This window comes from Armigeres subalbatus, chromosome 2 (genome assembly GCF_024139115.2).
Source record: "Armigeres subalbatus isolate Guangzhou_Male chromosome 2, GZ_Asu_2, whole genome shotgun sequence".
Lineage (NCBI taxonomy): Eukaryota > Metazoa > Arthropoda > Insecta > Diptera > Culicidae > Armigeres > Armigeres subalbatus.
In genome coordinates, this window is record NC_085140.1 from 292,436,227 (window position 1) to 292,454,781 (window position 18,555).

The 18,555-nt window shown below is 40.0% G+C and overlaps 1 protein-coding gene across 1 annotated transcript in view; it reads right to left on the bottom strand.

The window, feature by feature from the left end:
• The window catches only part of LOC134212417 (myosin-G heavy chain), a 329,579-nt gene extending 311,489 nt beyond the window's left edge, over positions 1–18,090 (bottom strand). Inside the window, exon 1 of the mRNA XM_062690250.1 lies at positions 16,148–18,090. The gene's annotated coding sequence lies outside the window, so the exon portion shown is untranslated. The remainder of the gene's footprint in view (positions 1–16,147) is intronic.
• Positions 18,091–18,555: the final 465 nt, after the last annotated feature.

Below are 18,555 nucleotides of genomic sequence, written 5' to 3' on the forward strand. Positions count from 1 at the left end.
GAGAGTGAAACTGGAGAAACGTTTACATATCGACATTGTTGTTTCAAAAGGGCGAAAGTCGCAAACGTAAACATTGACTTCTTCTGCTGATTTCAGGAAGATTAGAGACTTTTGGTCTTATTTTCCACTTCCGTTTGATGGAAGGCGCGGAGCGCCACCAGTTTCAAGTGGTTGTTAGCTGGGAGCGGTCCTAGTTGTTGAGGAATTTGCAGGGAAAGGCATTGTTTACGTTTGCGACATTGGCCCTTATGAAACAACAGTGTCGATTTGTATTTCTGCATCTTTTGAGAGTCTTTTAGACTGCCCCTTATTCTCTAAAAGGAATCGGTGTACGACCTTCCAAACGTTTCTTATCGACGACGACGTTTTCATATATGTGAAATCGCTATTTCCCAGGCAACTAAATTTTTTATGATCAAAATTTTCATGAAAACACATCTAGAAATTGTTAAAACGGACTGAATCAGATATAGGCGAACGATTCGAAACAAAATTCTCACCCTTGTATTCCAGAGCAAGTATGCTGAAATAACTTTAACCCTTTTAGTTAACCCGTTCAGGACGAATGGGTCATATATGCCCAGCATTTTAAATTGGCTGTGTAAAATCACAGAAGAGAGATAGGTCCCCACTTTCTTCAGCAAAACTGCTCAATAGGATGTTGGCTTTGCTGGGAAAATATCGGGGTCAAGTTTGGCTATACCCTAAGACCCAGATATCCGAAACTTTGGGGAGATTTCGCTTGAGCATGCAAATGAACCTGACGTGTTTGAATCCTAAATCACGTTGTTTGATAGTTCTGAGTACTCCGATAAGTTGAGCTATCCTGATTGTTATACCTGTGAATATTTTCAGGAATACGAGATACTCAAGGTACTCCAAAATGTTCTCGAGTTCAGCCCACGGTTTAAACTGGATCAATCAAGGCTCTTCGGCAATGTCCTCATCGCCGGTATATGTACAACCAATTCGGTTCAATAAGCATATACGCATCATGAACCCAATTTTCTTGAATACGAGATGATCAAGGTTCTCCAAAACGTTCTGGAGTTCAGCCCACGGTATCTACCGGACCAACCAAGGTTTTTGTAATGTTCCCATTGTTGGAATTTACCCAATCCGGTTCAATAGGTATATAAGCATCATGAACCCAATTTTCATGAATACGGGATTTTTAAGGTACTCCAAAGTATTCTTGATTTTAGTACCCAATCAATCATGACTTTCGCTATTTAACATCATCAGTATCTACTTCATCCGGTGTAATAGGCATATGGTCCTAGTTACCATGCACATGAGATCAGATATCCAAGGTGCTCAAAAATGATCTCAAAATGAGTCAAGATGCTCAATGAGAACGAGGTAAACCTGCCATTTATTCTGCGTTCACAGAATTGGATGACCAAATAGTTCAATCGTTACGGTTTCCCCGAAACGTTCTGAAGTTTAGCCCTTGGTACCAACCAAGGTTTTTGCAATGTTCTCAATGTCCTCATCGTATCGGCTCAATTCACTTGCTATGATGTTTAGTACTAAACGTATACATCGTTCAGCACTTGATCGGTTGATCGGGTAGATTGCACGTTCTGAGCCCCAGGCCGGTTTGGAGAGCCAAATATGCTTGTAGTAGTTTGTCACAGTAATGAGTGAAATTCTATCAGCTCAATTAACCTGCTGGAATATTTAGCTATACATTTATACATCGCTCAGGACTTGGTTGATCGGCTGGATCGCATCTTTTGAACTCCCGGGCGTTTTGGAGAACCGACACGGTTTGTAGCAGCTAGTAAACATAATAAGTGAAATCTTATCGGCTCAATGGACCTGCTGGGATGTTTAGCAACAAACGAATACATCGTTCAGGACTTGGTTGATCGAGTAGATCGCATCTTTTGACCTCCAGGGCGTTTTGCAGAACCAGAAAGGCCTGTAGAAGTTTGTAAAAGTAATGAGTGAAATATTATTTGCTCAATGAACCTGTATTGATGTTTAGTGCTGCACGGATACATCGTTCAGGACTTCAGATCGCATATTTTGAACTCCCGGGCGGTTTGGTAAACCGACAAGGTTTGTAGCAGCTAGTAAACATAATAAGTGAAATCTTATCGGCTCAACGGACCTGCTGGGATGTTTAGCAATGAACGAACACATCGATCGGGACTTGGTTTATCGGGTTGATCACAACTCAGTTACTCAGGCATTTTGGAGAACCTAAAATGTCTATAGTAGCTAGTAAACATAACGAGTGAAATTCTGTCTGCTCAATGGACCTGCTGGGAAGTTTAGCGTTGCACGGATACATCGTTAAGAGCTTGGTTGTTCGGTGTTTTCAATGAAAATTGGTTGAACCTTCCGAAAACTTCAGGAACCGTGTTCGGTTTATGTTGCTGAGCTGGCAGCAATTAACTTCGCTTTGGGGATAATTTCTGATCAGCCCGTAGACCATTATTTCATCTTCTTGGATAGTCTGAGTTCTATCGAGGCACTCTGCTTAATGAAACCTGTTAAGCACGCATCTTACTTTCTCACAAACATAAGAGAGCAGATGCGTGATTTGGTCGAAAAATCATACAAGATAACCTTTGTATGGATCCCATCCCATTGCCTAATCTAGGGTAATGAGAAGGCTGACACGCTAGCAAAGGTGGGCGCACAGGAAGGTAAAGTTTATGATAGACAAATCTCGAACACAGAGTTTTTCCCATTAGTCCGTCAGAGTACTCTTCAAAATTGGCAAATAATTTGGTCACACAATGAACTTGAACGGTGGCTATTTTCTATACTTCCTAAAGTTTCTGCGCGAGCGTGGTTCAGAGGTGAGAACATAAGCCGAGGCTTCATTCGCACGATGTCGAGGCTTATGTATTCACTAAACGCACATCTCTATAGAATTAACCTGGTTGATAGCAATCTATGTAGGTGTGGAGCCGGTTACGATGACATCGATCATGTAGTTTGGTATTGCACGGAAAATGGCGCCTCAAGAGAGCTACTATTGGATGCCCTTGTGGCCCGAGGTAAACAACCCCTCCGGGAACTAAGAGGTGTTTTGGGAAATCACGATGTGGTTTATGTGCAGTCCATCTATGCCTTTCTTTGCTCGTCTGACATCAAAGTCTAATACTTCATTTTTTTCTTTCTCAATTTTTTTCCTTGTCTCTGTCTTATTGTTCCGTGTACCATGAAGCTCTGTCCCGTAGTCTGCAAACGAAAACAAAACTCGCGCTGTATACTACTCTGATTCTTCCGGTGGCTTTATACGGCCATGAGACATGGACGTTAAAGGAGGCTGATCGGAGAGCTCTCGGAGTGTTTGAGCGTAAGGTGCTGCGGACAATACTCGGCGGTAAACAGGAGAACGGTATCTGGCGGCGTCGCATGAATCACGACTTCTACTTAAAGCAGTGCAGTTGAAGCGGACCTGAGGGCACTGAATGTTCAGGGCGACTGGAAGCGATTGGCCCAGGATCGAGTCCAGTGGAGAAGGATACTCCATTCGGCGTAAGTAAGTAAGTACCATGAAGCTCTGGCTGCTCCCTGAAGAACCAAAACCCAAGCACGCTACGCCAAACCAGACATGATGTCAAATACCCGGATGAGCAGCTGAAATACCTCAAACCTAAATCCCAACCCCGTCCATCACCAAATTACAGAGTCTCCGTCAAGTGTTATACACGCCTGAGCCTGTCAAATAAATACAATAGATAAAAAAAATCGTAGATTATCCTGTCGCAACCTGCGAAGCCAAGCGACTTGCAGTTCCATGTTCCAAGCTTCCAATCGTGATCCTTTATTCGTCGCCTAGGTCGTTGCCGATTGTATCGAGTCGTATTATCTTCTATGTTGTTCGTAATGGTTGTTTTTAAAGGCGGCTTATTGGGCCTGCGCAAACCTCCTGTCTCGTCGGAGGGCCGTCGTGTCAGGGCTGTTTAGCGTCCCACCTAACACCAGGACTTGGGCTTGTGCGCTTTGAGCGGCACACGGTCGCTTTGGCGGAGCCTACTTGCGGATTCATGCAGCTTTTTATAGAGGTTTAACAGGGCCCACTGTCAAACCCCACCACATCCTAGGCAGGCGCCACAACTCGCAGATGGCCTGGGGAGGGATCGTCAAGCCCTTGGACATAGTCCCTGCTGCCTACTGGTGACCGCCGATAACGATACCAGCAGAGAAATTCGGAGACGCATAGTGGCTGGAAATCGTACGTACTTTGGACTCCGCAAGACGCTCCGATCGAATAGAGTTCGCCGCCGTACCAAACTGACTATCTACAAAACGCTTATAAGACCGGTAGTTCTCTACGGACACGAGACCTGGACGATGCTCGTGGAGGACCAACGCGCACTGGGAGTTTTCGAAAGGAAAGTGTTGCGTACCATCTATGGTGGGGTGCAGATGGCGAACGGTACGTGGAGGAGGCGAATGAACCACGAGTTGCATCAGCTGTTGGGAGAACCATCCATCGTTCACACCGCAAAAATCGGAAGACTGCGGTGGGCCGGGCACGTAGCCAGAATGTCGGACAGTAATCCGGTGAAAATGATTCTCGACAACGATCCGACGGGAACAAGAAGGCGAGGTGCACAGCGGGCAAGGTGGATCGATCAGGTGGAGGACGACTTGCGGACCCTCCGCAGACTGCGTGGTTGGCGAAGTGCAGCCTTGAACCGAACTGAATGGAGAAGTCTTTTATGTGCAGCACAGGCCACTCCGGCCTTAGTCTGATGATAAATAAATAAGATAAAAAAATAGCTTGGTTGATCGGGTAGATCGTATGTTCTGAGCTCCAGACCGTTTTGGAGACCCTGAAATAGGTGACGTTAATTTTAAACTCGATAATTTTATGTCTAATGATCACATAGATATTTTTGGACATATTCTCAGCTTTGGACACTTTGTTTCTGAAGATATTTTGTGATGCATTCGAGGATATATACTAAAGAACAGTTTGGACGACCTGGGACATCCGAAAAACATATTTAACATCTTTTTATTTCTTTCTATACTAGTTTTGACAGGATTGAGCGGAAAAAAGTTAATCTGTATGTTTAATGCATGCAAAAAAATCGTCCTGAAAGGGTTCCCTAAAAATAAGCAAAACTTGTCACAGATCAGACGTTTTTTTGGACTACGCGAAAATATGGATCGAAATTTCGGAACAATTGCAATGCGCTGGTCAATTGAATCAATTTCTACACCCAACCGGCGGTTGTTAGATTTTCTAACAATTTTGTATAAGAATCTACCAACACCTGTATCAGAATTGGGCATATGCGAAATTGTTAGATTCTTATACAAAAAATGTAAGAAAAGCTTACAATATTGTTAGATTCTTATATATACAATATTTGTATAAGAATCTAACAATTTCGCATATGCCCAGTTCTTATACAGGTTTTGGTAGATTCTTATACAGAATTGTTAGAAAATCTAACAACCGCCGGTTGGGTGTACTGAAAGTGAATCTATGTTACTCTGGCACACGTTTCGTAAGCATCATGAACACTCGCTGGGTTGTCAAAATATCCCTAAAATATGGCGTGCCCAGAATTGAAGCCAAGTAAATCTGGCCTTACCTCAAAAATCAATCTACGCAAAAAATGACCTTGAATCTGCAACGAATAAGCTTGAAGCATAGACAACCACACATGCACATTAATGTACTTCAATATTCATATTGAGTTACATTTTATACAGAATTTCAACTGGTTAAAACAAAATCCCGAAATATGCCTTTTTGTGCTTTGCGGCGGTGTAACCCAATAACAGAACTAAATTTTAGTTCCCTGTCCAGAACAATTACATGGAACTTCTTTCCTAATATGTGAAACCACTTGATCCGATGAAAGTTCGCAGGACATCGCATTTCGAAAAAAAATAACATTTTCGGTCATATGATCCGTTTGGCCAACGATCAACTCTTCTGCTAACTAATCTTTATGCTCTACACACTTAAAATAAATCGCCGAATTCGGTAAAATTTTACCGAAATCTCAACAGCAGAACTGTTTGGTAAATAATTTAACTGATTTTCGGTGATTTTGACAGTTGAGCAATGGAAAACATTACAAAAAATCTGTAAAATAAATTACCGAACAGTTCTGCTGTTGAGATTTCGGTAAAATTTACCGAATACGGTGAAATGAGTTAAGTGTGTATGATTCAATCACCCAAGTAACTTTTTCGACTAAAACCGACTAGGATTAGGTCCCGTTCGGCCAACTAACCTATTTGGCCGTATGACCCATCGGCCTTATAACCTTTTTGACCAAATGATCTGTACGATGAAATGATTTATTTGACTGTATGGCTGTTCCGCCAAACTCTCTTTTGGTCAAAATATGAATTCAGTTCACCCAAAGTTAAAAAAAAAGTTATTTTTCTGGTATTAGTTTCGATCTCTATTTTTTTAAAAAACCTTGATGTTCGACATCCGGATTGAATTTGTTACATTGTTGGCTACTGTTTTGATCATCGAGCACTATAATGCTTTACAGCAGTAAGGACAAATTAAACTCAAATTGGTTTCAAAAGTATCAGCTCTTCCCAGAGCCAGTGAATTTATTCAAAATCTACATCTCAAAAAAACCTGTTGCTTAATATTCGTAGAGCTCTTATGCTGCGCGGTGGTTACTAAATAGCGGGAATGGAAAGAATGGCTCGGGAAGAAATCTATAAAGCAGTATAGTTCAATCCGATATACATTATATAAAGAGTTGGCCTTAGTCTTTAAACTTAGATTAACGAATAATAGCATATGGTCCGTGGTCCGCCGTGCGGCGTAATTAAATCTTGCAGGTCCGCTGGACGGCTACCTTTGGCGGATGATGCTTCGGATCCTATTGATTAGTTGCTTCGTGTCTTTGGTCTTCCTATCACCTTTGCATACTATGGAGCTCAGTGGACCAAAAATCCTTTAACAGTTTTCGAAATATTTTTAAATTGTTCATCGTGTACTTTTGATACGATCTTTGTTCGCTTGAAAAAAAATGTACAATGCTCGCCGCAGTACTTCCTGTTTTGACGGCATGTTTAAACAATTGAACATGATGGAGTAAAAGTGTGTGGGCGACAATTTTCTGAATATTCTAAGAATTCATTCCCACAATGAAATATTTATCTGAAAGCATAAGAGTGCAAAGTTCAAAAGTATTGAAGTATTGATTCCCGTTTTTTAGTAGCCACCCGTTAGTAATATGAATTTTGAGTAGATTAGATATAATTTTTCATGTTTTATTCAGACGGATTCCAACAAACCAGAAATATTTACAAGTGAATTTGTTTTTTTTTTTACTGGGACCTACAAGAGTTAGAACAAGGATGCGTATTCCAAATGTTGTTACTCACCTAAGGTTTTTTTCTAAATAGAAATTGATCGAAGGATATCTGCAACTAAATATATGCTTCGTTAAAATTTTAATTAATTGTAGAAGATAAATATCTATCTAGTCCATCGCTAGATTTTTTTTGACCCTCCTGCTTCTAATGGCAATTCCAACCATCGACCAATCTACTTCAGAGTTGGATTTAATTCACCCATCTTACTATCTTATTCTAATACTTATTCAATCGATAATCGATCCAAATAGGTCCAACGACAGTTTCGGCCACCAACCAACCAACCCACTCCAGAGTTTGGTTTTTTCTTGATCCGATAAGGTTCTTTTGAACCTTTCGATCATCTGCAACTCACTTCAGAGTTGTACTTTGTTAGTGTAATTAAGTCCAGTTGTTTCTGCAAACCAACGACCAAGCTACATCAGTTTTGGATTGTTCATATTTTTTGACTAGGTTCGACAGCGAAATCAAAAACTGATCAACCCACATTAGAGCTGGGTTACACTGAGTCTCCACACCTCCGACAGACCCTCATACAGAGATGGGTTTTTTTTATCCGCAAAGATCGACCATCGAGTAAATTAGTTGAAGTAGATTTACTTGGGAGAGGAGAGATGGGTTTCATTAACCCAAAAAATTAAGTTTCTTTTTTCTAATTAGGACGACTTGAATCTACCAAAAAATAGTTAACAACTCAAATTATTTTAAAGTTTTCATGAGGATGATCTGTAGGCCTTCAAGTATTTAGCCACCCTAACTGTCTGATTACTGTCGGCTTACTGTGCAGTTGTCTGTTCTCTACCCGTAGCTATTTTATTTTCCGCAGTGCTTCTCAGCACTATTTGTACCTACTGATCCCGTTGCGATCTTTGCTTGGACCCGTTCCTTCGCTTTACGTTGGACCCGTTTGCGGAAGTAAAATTCCGACAAGCGACGGTGGTAATCCTGCAAGGACACCGTTATGAAAAAAAAAAAACCCTCTTAGAAGGTCACATCTCCATGCTCAGCAATGAGCATTAACAAAAACAAGAGGAAGGGGGAGCCTCTGAATTCTCCCGTTCCTCCTAAGAAACAAGGTTTTGTCCTGCCAAAGCGCGAACAAAATAAAAGGAAGCTGGATACTTCAGATATTCCTTCTAACTCTAATATTGGAAATAAATCTTCTCCAATCGAACTGAGCAATCAGTTCATTTTGATTCATGACGAAATTGAGCAAATAAATCTACCTCTAGCCCAGGTGCTTTGATCCATGCAAAGAAGCAAAGGATTCCGCCGATTGTGGTATTTGTTGCCGAATTTTCTGGCTTTAGGAATGAGATTTTGAGTAACCTTCAGGGGATCAAGGTTTCAATCCCGATTGCCAGGAAGGGTGACTGACGTGTTTTGGCGGGATCCTTTGACGATCGCAAACGTCTTCTTCAGTATTTAACTGAGAAGCGGCATAAATTCATCACGTACGAGTCCGTACGACGACATAACTGAACGATTGTTCAAAGTCGTCTTGAAAGGTCTCCCCAGTAATGATAAATTACTGGATGTGATTAAGATTGAAATTTCTCAATTGCTTGGGTTTTCACCAGTCCAGGTAAATGAGACGAAAAAAAATCTCGCTCTGGTGCTTCCAAGAGGGGTATTTCTCAAGAATTTTATTTAGTTAACTTTGATAAGTGAGCTAAATAATATGAAAAGTTTGGAAAAGGCCTGTATTATGTCCCATGTCCGTGTTACATAGGAACATTTCCGCAGGCCTGGGGAAAATTTCCAAAACCCCACCCAGTGCCGTAAGTTCCAAAAGTGGGGTCACGGAACTAAACGTTGCTACATGGATGCTAAATGCAAGGACGCCTGTCCTGTAAGAGAAGATTTATGAGAAAGCCCTTCACGAAAAAAGTTTTTAATTCCTGTGCAAAATTGATGACGGGATATCCTAATAGGATCCCAGATTCACCGGGTAAACATATTACAAACGCTCAAAATCCGCAATCATTTGCCGATAGAGCATTTCATACCCACCTCAGTCAACGAACAAATTTTGCCTCTCACACGGTAGCAAACAGTTCGTCGAATTCAATTTTTTGAAACATACCTACCTATACAAGCATGGCTGTAGGTATGCAAAATTTCGTTTCTGAAAATTGTTATTGGATTTCGTTTTATTAAAAAATAAATAAATTGGAATGCCCGCTCTTTAAAGGGTAAGGAAGATGAATTATTCAACTTCCTATCAGTTCATAATGTGCATATTGCCATTATAACTGAAACATATTTAAAACCTGGTCTTTTCATCAAAAGAGTTCCAAATTATTTTATTTACCGAAATGATCGACTTGACAGCGCCATTGTCATTAATAGATGTATCAAACATAAATTACAGGGTTTCGACTTTTCGATTCAATGAGACCAAAGCAAGCGTTTTTCGGGCCAAGGGAAAATCTTGTCTCGTTGTTTATGTTGAGGATCATCTTTCACCCATCAATCTTTTCTCTAGAATTAGCATTGGAAGATGAACGAAAATCTTGCCTATTAGATGAAAATCCTTTTTCGTTTCATTACTTTTACCTGTCATTCACTTTTCGCGAGAATTATCGCAGAACAATTACAAAATTATATGGCCACGCCGGGATTCAAACCCAGAATAGTAACAATAATAGCTGTTGGGCTGCGCTTACTTTAGCCACACCACCAAGCTATCTGTATGGAAGCGTTAAGTTATTTGTTCCACATAAGCTACTACCATTTGAATTTATGATGCCACGAAAAGACTCGAATATGAAAGGAAAAGAGCAAACCAATGATTGACGGCAATCGAAGTGAGCGAAAAATTGTTATCACTCTCCAGGCAGTTTTTCTTTCCCGAAAAGCGATTTCTCCCCGAAAACTTTCGTGAGGGAAAATCATGTGCTCCTGAGATTGAGTGAGCATTACGAACCCTGATAAATTATATTCTTCGTTTGAAGCAAAGTTTTCGAAACCTTGGGAGTTTCTGTTTTGGACAATTCTCTTTTATTGCTGCCTACTTACCTTTCCAGTGCAATGGGCAGCAAAGGAACTTATTGAGAGCTGATCTTCAAATGCTAACTCGTAACAAGTCCAAATTTTTCGAAATTGATGACTTCAATGCCAAGCACCGTTCATGGAATAATGTTCAAAACAATTCCCAGATTTTATTTGAAGATTGTTTTGCGGGATATTATACTATTCAATATCCCAATGGGCCAGCTAGTTTTTCTTCCGTCGAAATCCTTCGACATTTGATTTAGTTTTAATGGATTCAAGTCAAGTGTGTGGCCAATTGGTAACTCATGTTGACTTTGACTCTGATCACCTCCCTGGCAGTTATTGCCAATCAGTTTGCTTTCTTCAATAATCAAACTGTTTGAAAAGATTATTTTAAATGGGATGATGGTTCATATTAATGACAATTCTATTTTTGATGATGAGCAATTTGGTTTTCGCCATGGGCATTCAGCCACTCAACAGTTATTAAGAGTTGCGAATTTAATTCGGCTCAACATATCTGAAGGATATTCGACTGGATTTGCTCTTCTTGATATAGAGAAAGCATTTGACAGTGTTTGGCATCAAGGTTTGATTGTAGAATTGATTAATTTTAATTTTCTTCTGTACATTATTAAACTGATCCAAAATTATTTATCAGATCGCTCACTGCAGGTAAATTATCTGAATTCAAAATCTGATCGATTACCCCAAAGCAACATATTGGGGTCCACATCATAAAACATTTTTCCCTCTGACTTACCTGATTTACCACCAGGGTGTCAAAAATCTACTTACATAATTTTAGGCCTAGGTCATCTCAAATACGATAAATATGAGGGAATATACAAAAGGCCTTTTCGGGGCCTCTTCCCATATCATTGCCGCTTGGTACGGATTGGCAGATAGTTAAGGTTACCCCAAACACACGTGACGAGACAATCGCGACGCAATTCTGTCGCTTGGTGACTATCGCCGTTGGTATGGAATCGTAAATGGAACATTGCCTGCAGCGCCCCAACGATATAGAATCGCGGCGACTAGCTGTCGCCGTCGCAGTAATGAAATCGCTTAGGTCATTTTCATATGCAAACGAGCATATGGAGACGCATGGTGCATTAGTCCACCAACTCTGTGACAAAACTTTTTGTGCAAAAATTAAAAGTTCATAATATTCTGCATACCAGTGAGAACCACTTACTTACGATCAAAAGCAAAACAAAGGCCTACTGAAAGTTTCACAGGGATGCTAAAATTAGGAAGCTTAACTTCTGCTTTGTCTTTTGCTCTCTTGTTTTTTACGTACCTTACATTCGCATACAACACAATAGTTCTAGTATTAAATTGTTAATTTCAAACTCAAATCTAAATCTCAAATCATTAGAATTATTAGACTTTCAGAGTTTTTTATTATTATATTGTGAATGTTGTATGATGCAATTGTGAGGTAGTTTACGTCAGTAAGGCAAGGAAAAGATAGCGAAATCTGTACTTTAGATAGCATATCTGTTACTTTCAACAACGATTGCTGATATTGGACCCTTGAGCTTGTCACAAAACTGTGAAAGTTATGGATGATGAATGTCAATATTTTCACACAGAACATGATGCACCTAATCAGATTTCAATTACAAACATATCGAAGTTAAAATTTGTTTTCTTTTGAATAAACACTAACTCTATAAAATCATCCTGTAAAGCTCAATCTCATTAGGGTGAGTCTCGATTATTGTTCTATTTAGTACAAATCCAGTATGGACTTTCGTTAGCTCAGCTATGGGCACAAGGCAGATCCGCTTGCGCATTTTACAACCTCATTCTTCTATTTCCTTCTACATAAGGTACATCGGGGCAAGTTGAAATGCGGGGTAAGTTGAAACGGAAGCTGTAATTTAGATGGGAAATGACTGAGTGCTCTGATTATTTTTTTCAACAAACTACTCCCCTAGACGGATCTTCTGACTGCCATGCCCTGAAGATTGCAGCTTTCAAAACCAATTCCTGCTATTGTTTATTTTTCGCCATTTGCAAAAGCCAAACCAAATATTTGACGTGCCAATGAAACAGGTCTCAAAACGATGTTTGGAAGAGTTTTTTCATCAAATTTTCACGGTAGATAATCATTCAATGTTGAATAAGCATAATGAATATGAAAAATCGATGAAAGACCCGTTTTAATTTTTGTATCTTGGTTGTTTGATATTGCTCCGCATGTTTAACTCATCGGGGCAAATAGAAATGCGTGGTGCGGGGCAAGTTGAAACAACGATTCAAAACGTCACCCTCGCAAATAAAAGTAATATTTTTTTCCAGATGAAGGACCATGATGAAGGTCCGTAAATACATACATTCGGAAAACATAAATTTATAAATACATGCAAACTTCTGGAAATAACTGTAAAAAATTTCCGCTCTTTTCGTCATGAATGCAACCCTCCTACAATCTCCACTAGAATGAGAAGGGGTCCTGTTTAAAATGCAATTTTGAGATTCTTAATCTACTGGGCACTGACTATCAGAAAAATAAAACATAGAGTATGTAAACATTTCGTTAACTCCACCTTTCGCTTTCCCAGCTGCCTATTTCTCCAATCGCAGAGTTTATGACAGATCTGCTGGCTGATTAATTAATGTGCATTTATGAAGAAGCCACAACCGAATGATTCAAGTGCACAATATACAAGTGAACCAAATAATGAATCATCCTGAATAGTACTCCGAGTGGCCACCAGTAGTAGGAAATCAATTTGATAAATTTTCAGCAAGGTGCGTTCTCCAGAATTTGGTCTCTGAAAATTCTTGTGACTTTGTTGTACACTGCCCTTATTCGCATATGAGTCCCATGTCATTTTCTCCGCCTTGAGTAATTTGTCGTTGAATTTTTCAAGCTTGTTTTATATGTAGAAAGCTTGAGCTTGAGCTTGATTGACTGCTCGTAGTTGCTACTCCATTATGACCAGATCAGCTGTTCTTGCACAGGGAACCAACAGATGTTTGCTTGGGACTAGCACACATCTTCAATGTACAAGTACTGGCCGAATATACCTCTGCACTTGCCACGAGTTCATGCGGAATTTGTTGGAATTTCTGGGTTAGGTTGGAGAGGCAGAGGTCCGTCTTGGTTAACGATCTGCCAATGTGATAGATAGGAGAAGGTAACTGATGGAATTTCTAATTGGATGTAGGAAACGAGCTCTATAGTTCATTTCCAATTCTATCAGATTACTGATAGAATACTCAAGTTGAAGGTATAGGAATAATAATGGAAACGGTATGGAAGTCCATTTCCAGTTCTAGCGATTGCTAGAACATGAGAAATAAAGAGAAAGATACAAAGTAGGAGAATGGAACGGACCTGGGATTGAACCCACGACCTCCTGCGTATGAGGCAGAAGCAGTAGCCATATGACTACCAAGCCCGCTGAAGCTTGTTTTATATGTAGAAATACAAAAAAAAAAAAAAAAAAAAAAAAAAAAAAACTAATCAATTTAAAAAAAAATGCTATCTTTCCTTAAATTTTACATAATATTCTTTATTTGTATATATTGCTTTGGACAATTAAATGGACCATACTTAAGTTTATTTTTTGTGTAAAAGAGTATCAAAATCTGGAATGCGATTTTTATGCGAGTAAATATCAAGATGAGACAACAAAAGTGGGATTTGTTTTCAAATTTCTAGAACAAAGCCTACTATTTTATCAGTTTTTCTTAAACAGGAGACAATCTTAAGCTAATTTCTGAAAGAAAATCAAAATCGTCAAAAACTTACATGGGACTCTTATGTGAATACTGGCAGTATTATAGTCACCTTTCCAACCTTGTGCTTCTTGAGTCTCACCGAGTACATACATTTTGTTATTATTACGGCAAAATGAGCTTATGTCTGTATATAATGCATATAAAAAAAATAATTCAAATATACCAAATATATATAACAAAAGGTAAGTTAAGGTTGCTTATTTTTTATGCATAATATTTGGCCTAAACTAGCAAACAGCGCAAACGGAATGAAAAAATATCAAAGGGTGATTTTTTTACAGCACTTCGAATTTCAACTTTGAAAAAATCGTTTCAACTTGCCCCGGTGTACCTTAACAGTCTTGTTCACATAATAAACTAATGCATAAAAGGCAAATTGGTTTAATAATCTTGCAGCCAGTGATGGGAAATGTCAAAAAATTTCATAAAATTGCCATTTCTAATTTGCTAAAAACTTTTTTCAATATTTATTTACAATTCGGATTTTTTGATTACCATGTACTGCTTGAAGGATCCTAGAACATCTTCAAACAGATCATTGTTCTAAATACAAAGTGCGAGGCATGAAAACGAAATTTAAAAATTGTCACAGATTGTCATAACATTTATGTCATTGATACTAATTCGGCTTTCACGCCGCCAACTTTGGACAACATGTTTACATAAAAACATAATTATGAAAAAAGTTATTAACAAATTAGTCTCATGACATAGAAATGACATTTCTCGTCACTGCTTGCAGCTATTTATGTTGACAGTGCTTGATGAATGTTGAGTTGCAAACCCGCAACGTCGCAGTTGTGAGAAGCAATATCAGTAAAGAAGTAACCAATTAGGAATAGTGTAAAAATAGTAATTTGTGCAACTTGCTGTAAGAAGATTCTTCTTCTTCTTTTTGGCATTAATCCCCACACTGGGACAGAGCCGCCTCGCAGCTTAGTGTTCATTAAGCACTTCCACAGTTATTAACTGCGAGGTTTCTAAGCCAAGTTACCATTTCGTATATCATGATGCTAACACGATGATACTCTTATGCCCAGGGAAGTCGAGACAATTTCCAATCCGAAGATTGCCTAGACCGGCACCGTGAATCGAACCCAGCCATCCTCAGCATGGTCTTTCTTTGTAGCCGTGCGGCTAAGGAGGGCCCCCTGTTGTAAGAAGATGCACGAGTTGGATACACACTTCGAGTTCTGAAAAAAAATCTATTGCATCGAGTGTCACACACTTTCCGAATGATGGCAATGACAAAAAATGAGCAAACTATGACCAAAATGATCCAATCTGAATCACTTCACATGATTGTTCTTCCAAATGAGTGTTACAATGAATTCTATGCAACTTATTTGAGTAATATATCAAAGCACTCATTTTTTATGCATAGAAAAGCAGGCCGTTTTATCACTCAAACCCGAACTGTAATACCAGGTATTATGTTCCGGAATTGCCTAAAATGTAATTTTGATTTCGTTGATAGTCTATATTATGACACCAATGGAACGAATGATTATCAGATTTTTCGAAATAAATCATTCTCCATAAAGATACACTCCAATCTGTGTAATAAATTCCATTCGTAGAGGAATCCTCTTTAGTTAGACATTAAAATTATTTTATAACAATCTGTTATTGCATTCAGAAGCCATGGTGATAGCAATGTATTTTTTTGTAGTGGTGGTTTGCCTTTTGGCTAAACGTGAGGAAGATTGTGTTATCACAATTGTATCATTTTGAGTTGTCGGCGAATGAGTTAAAAAAAACTTTAGCATTTAAAATTATCTCTCCACAAAAAAGCATTGAAATTTCCGTATATATTAATACGATTTTCACAAAAAAGTCTGATTTGAATGTATTTAGAAATTTGAGGATGTTCAAATCATTCATTAACAAATCCGAGGAGTTCTTCAATATTTTTTATTGTTTATTTTAATCCCCCCTTAAATATTTGTAACGGCCTCAAACATTGATTTAGGTGTTTTTGTGTTTAGGTGCAAACAGGTTTGTGAATTAAACTCGAAATTACAAAAATGTATCTGCTGCGCATACTTACCAAACAGTTCTTAACATATGCGTTTTCCAATCAAACTCGCAAACCGTTCCTGAATCTGTCAGCAAGCTTTCAAGTCACTAAAATCCCAATAATCCTCCAATCACGAGCACCACTGTGCGCAACGATCATGCATTTGATAAAAAAAAAAATCAACTCTTTCGCTTCCAATCACCAACGGTCATCGCCGGCGGTCGTTACCAGTCAGGTACTAAACGGCATTCGTATAAATGGGCACTTATTGGTATTGTATTGTTATTATGATCGCTGTCCATCACCGGATATGTCACCAGATGCGACGACCAGCTCAGAGGCAGCTCATAAACATGCACACTGGCACACACATGAACGCGCGGGTTTGTTATTTTCCGATTCGTAAACGGATCTCCAGCGAGATATTAATTTCAGCTGCCGTCGGTCGAACCGCAGAAGTTCGCACCACACTTCGCTCCGCGATGTTCTCGTTTTCAAAGTACCAAACTGCCGGTGACTAGCCGAGTGCCATCACTAACCGTATCGTCCGGGTATCGCACGCTACGTCGTCGTTGTCTTGTTATCGGTAGTGTTAGTAGGCCGCCGAGCTCGACTCATTCGACGAAAACCCCAGAGAGGCGATGTAACATTTAAACTTATAAATGGTTTGACATTTCGAGTGACTTAAGTCAAAATGTCACAGAGTGCCTGGCTGTTGTTGTTGATTTTGCCCTGCCTCTCACGGTGCTCCCTCAGCACCGACGACACAACTCACGACTAATATTGCGCATAGACACCGGCGCAAACATATACATTAGTATGTATACTACTAACCCGCTCAGTTGTTCACTATTTGTTTTCTTCTTCATCCACTTCTTCAAATACACAAGCACTCCAACACACTGTTCTGAACTCAACCTCTTCCAAAGAACACAGCTTAATCCATATTCGCTGCGACAGCTATAATTGTCATTATAAATATTTCATCTCGTAAATTACTCCACATTGCAGCATCACTTAGTCACGCGTGTCGTTATCTCAGGTAGGCGAGCGCTCGCGCAACACGTGTACACTTGGAACGAGGAAAAGGTCACAAAAGATGGGGTTTGCTACACTTCTGTCACGATTCCGCGTGACCTCTTCACTTAGTCACTGCCGTCCGCTGTCACTTGCCCGACACTGTCACTACCGCGTGGGAGTCTCAAACTGCTTGAACTGCAATACGGCAGACTGACCACCCACACGCGCAATCACACACACCCACCGACCACTTCTGGTGCGCCCTTTTCCTTCCCCAAATCGGTGCACCGGAGTGTGTGTTTTGTCCCTTCAGAATGATTAATCGCCTCGCGAACCGTCGCGCGACTTTTGTCGGTCTGCCCAGCTGTTTGCGCAACAACGCCGCAACTCGGTCGTCTGCGTTTATTAGATCCAGCAATGCAATGCGTCCGGTCCCGGAAACCGAAGAGGTGCTGATTGTAGGCAGCAAGCGCACACCGCACACCACAAACTACGAAAGCTGACTGATTCACTTGATTCGGTGGAAATGCTAAAACAACAATGTTTTTTACTCTTTATTTTTCGCTTCTTCCTTCGTCGTCAATCGGGCAGCTCCACCGCGTACCGCATACTCGCAAGTCGCGGAGACGGCGGCGGTCTCGGGGCGCGCATTCTGATGGACTTGGCTCTCCGGAGGTGCGGTGGCACTCTCAGACTCAGAGCGAGCGAATGTGGGGTTTGCTCTCGTCATTTCGGTCCGCCGCTGATGGTCGTTGATCAAAAAGGCGGAGTACAAGGGCGGAAGGTGTATGTCTTGAGGTGACTTCAGGTCGCCAACCATGCCCCCCTTCACGCGTTTCACCGGCAGGCCAGCTCAACCAACCCGCTAGAATGGAGCGCGCACATTGGATGCCCTCTGCCAGAACAACAGATGGAACAGAACGAACCACGTAGTGGTGTTGGAGTGCGAGGATCAATCCACCCAAAGTATGGCCAATGAAGAGGTCTCAATATAAAGTTCACGTTGTTTCATCGCTATGATTATAGTTGTACCGTAATCTGAAAGCAAATTAAATTAATGTTATTTATAAGGAAAATTACTTCAAATTTACTTAACAATAAACTACAAACTATAAACAAATACCACACAATATTACGGTGCTATACAAACAATGGTTTCATTACGATAAATGTTATCCATTAATAGAAAGGATTAAATCTTTCTGTTTGAACAGACAGACACGTAATAGAGGAACTTCCGTAAAAAAAATCCCATCATTAAGGGAGTATGTTTTGACTGTAGCTCATGGAGGTTCACGAGAATCGGCCAAAACCCGTCAAAATTCACGTTGATATAAACCACAGCTCGAATTTCTTTAAACCGAGATAACGTTAATGTCGCTATATGACTATCACCATGACTAGGACCTTTCCCGTAA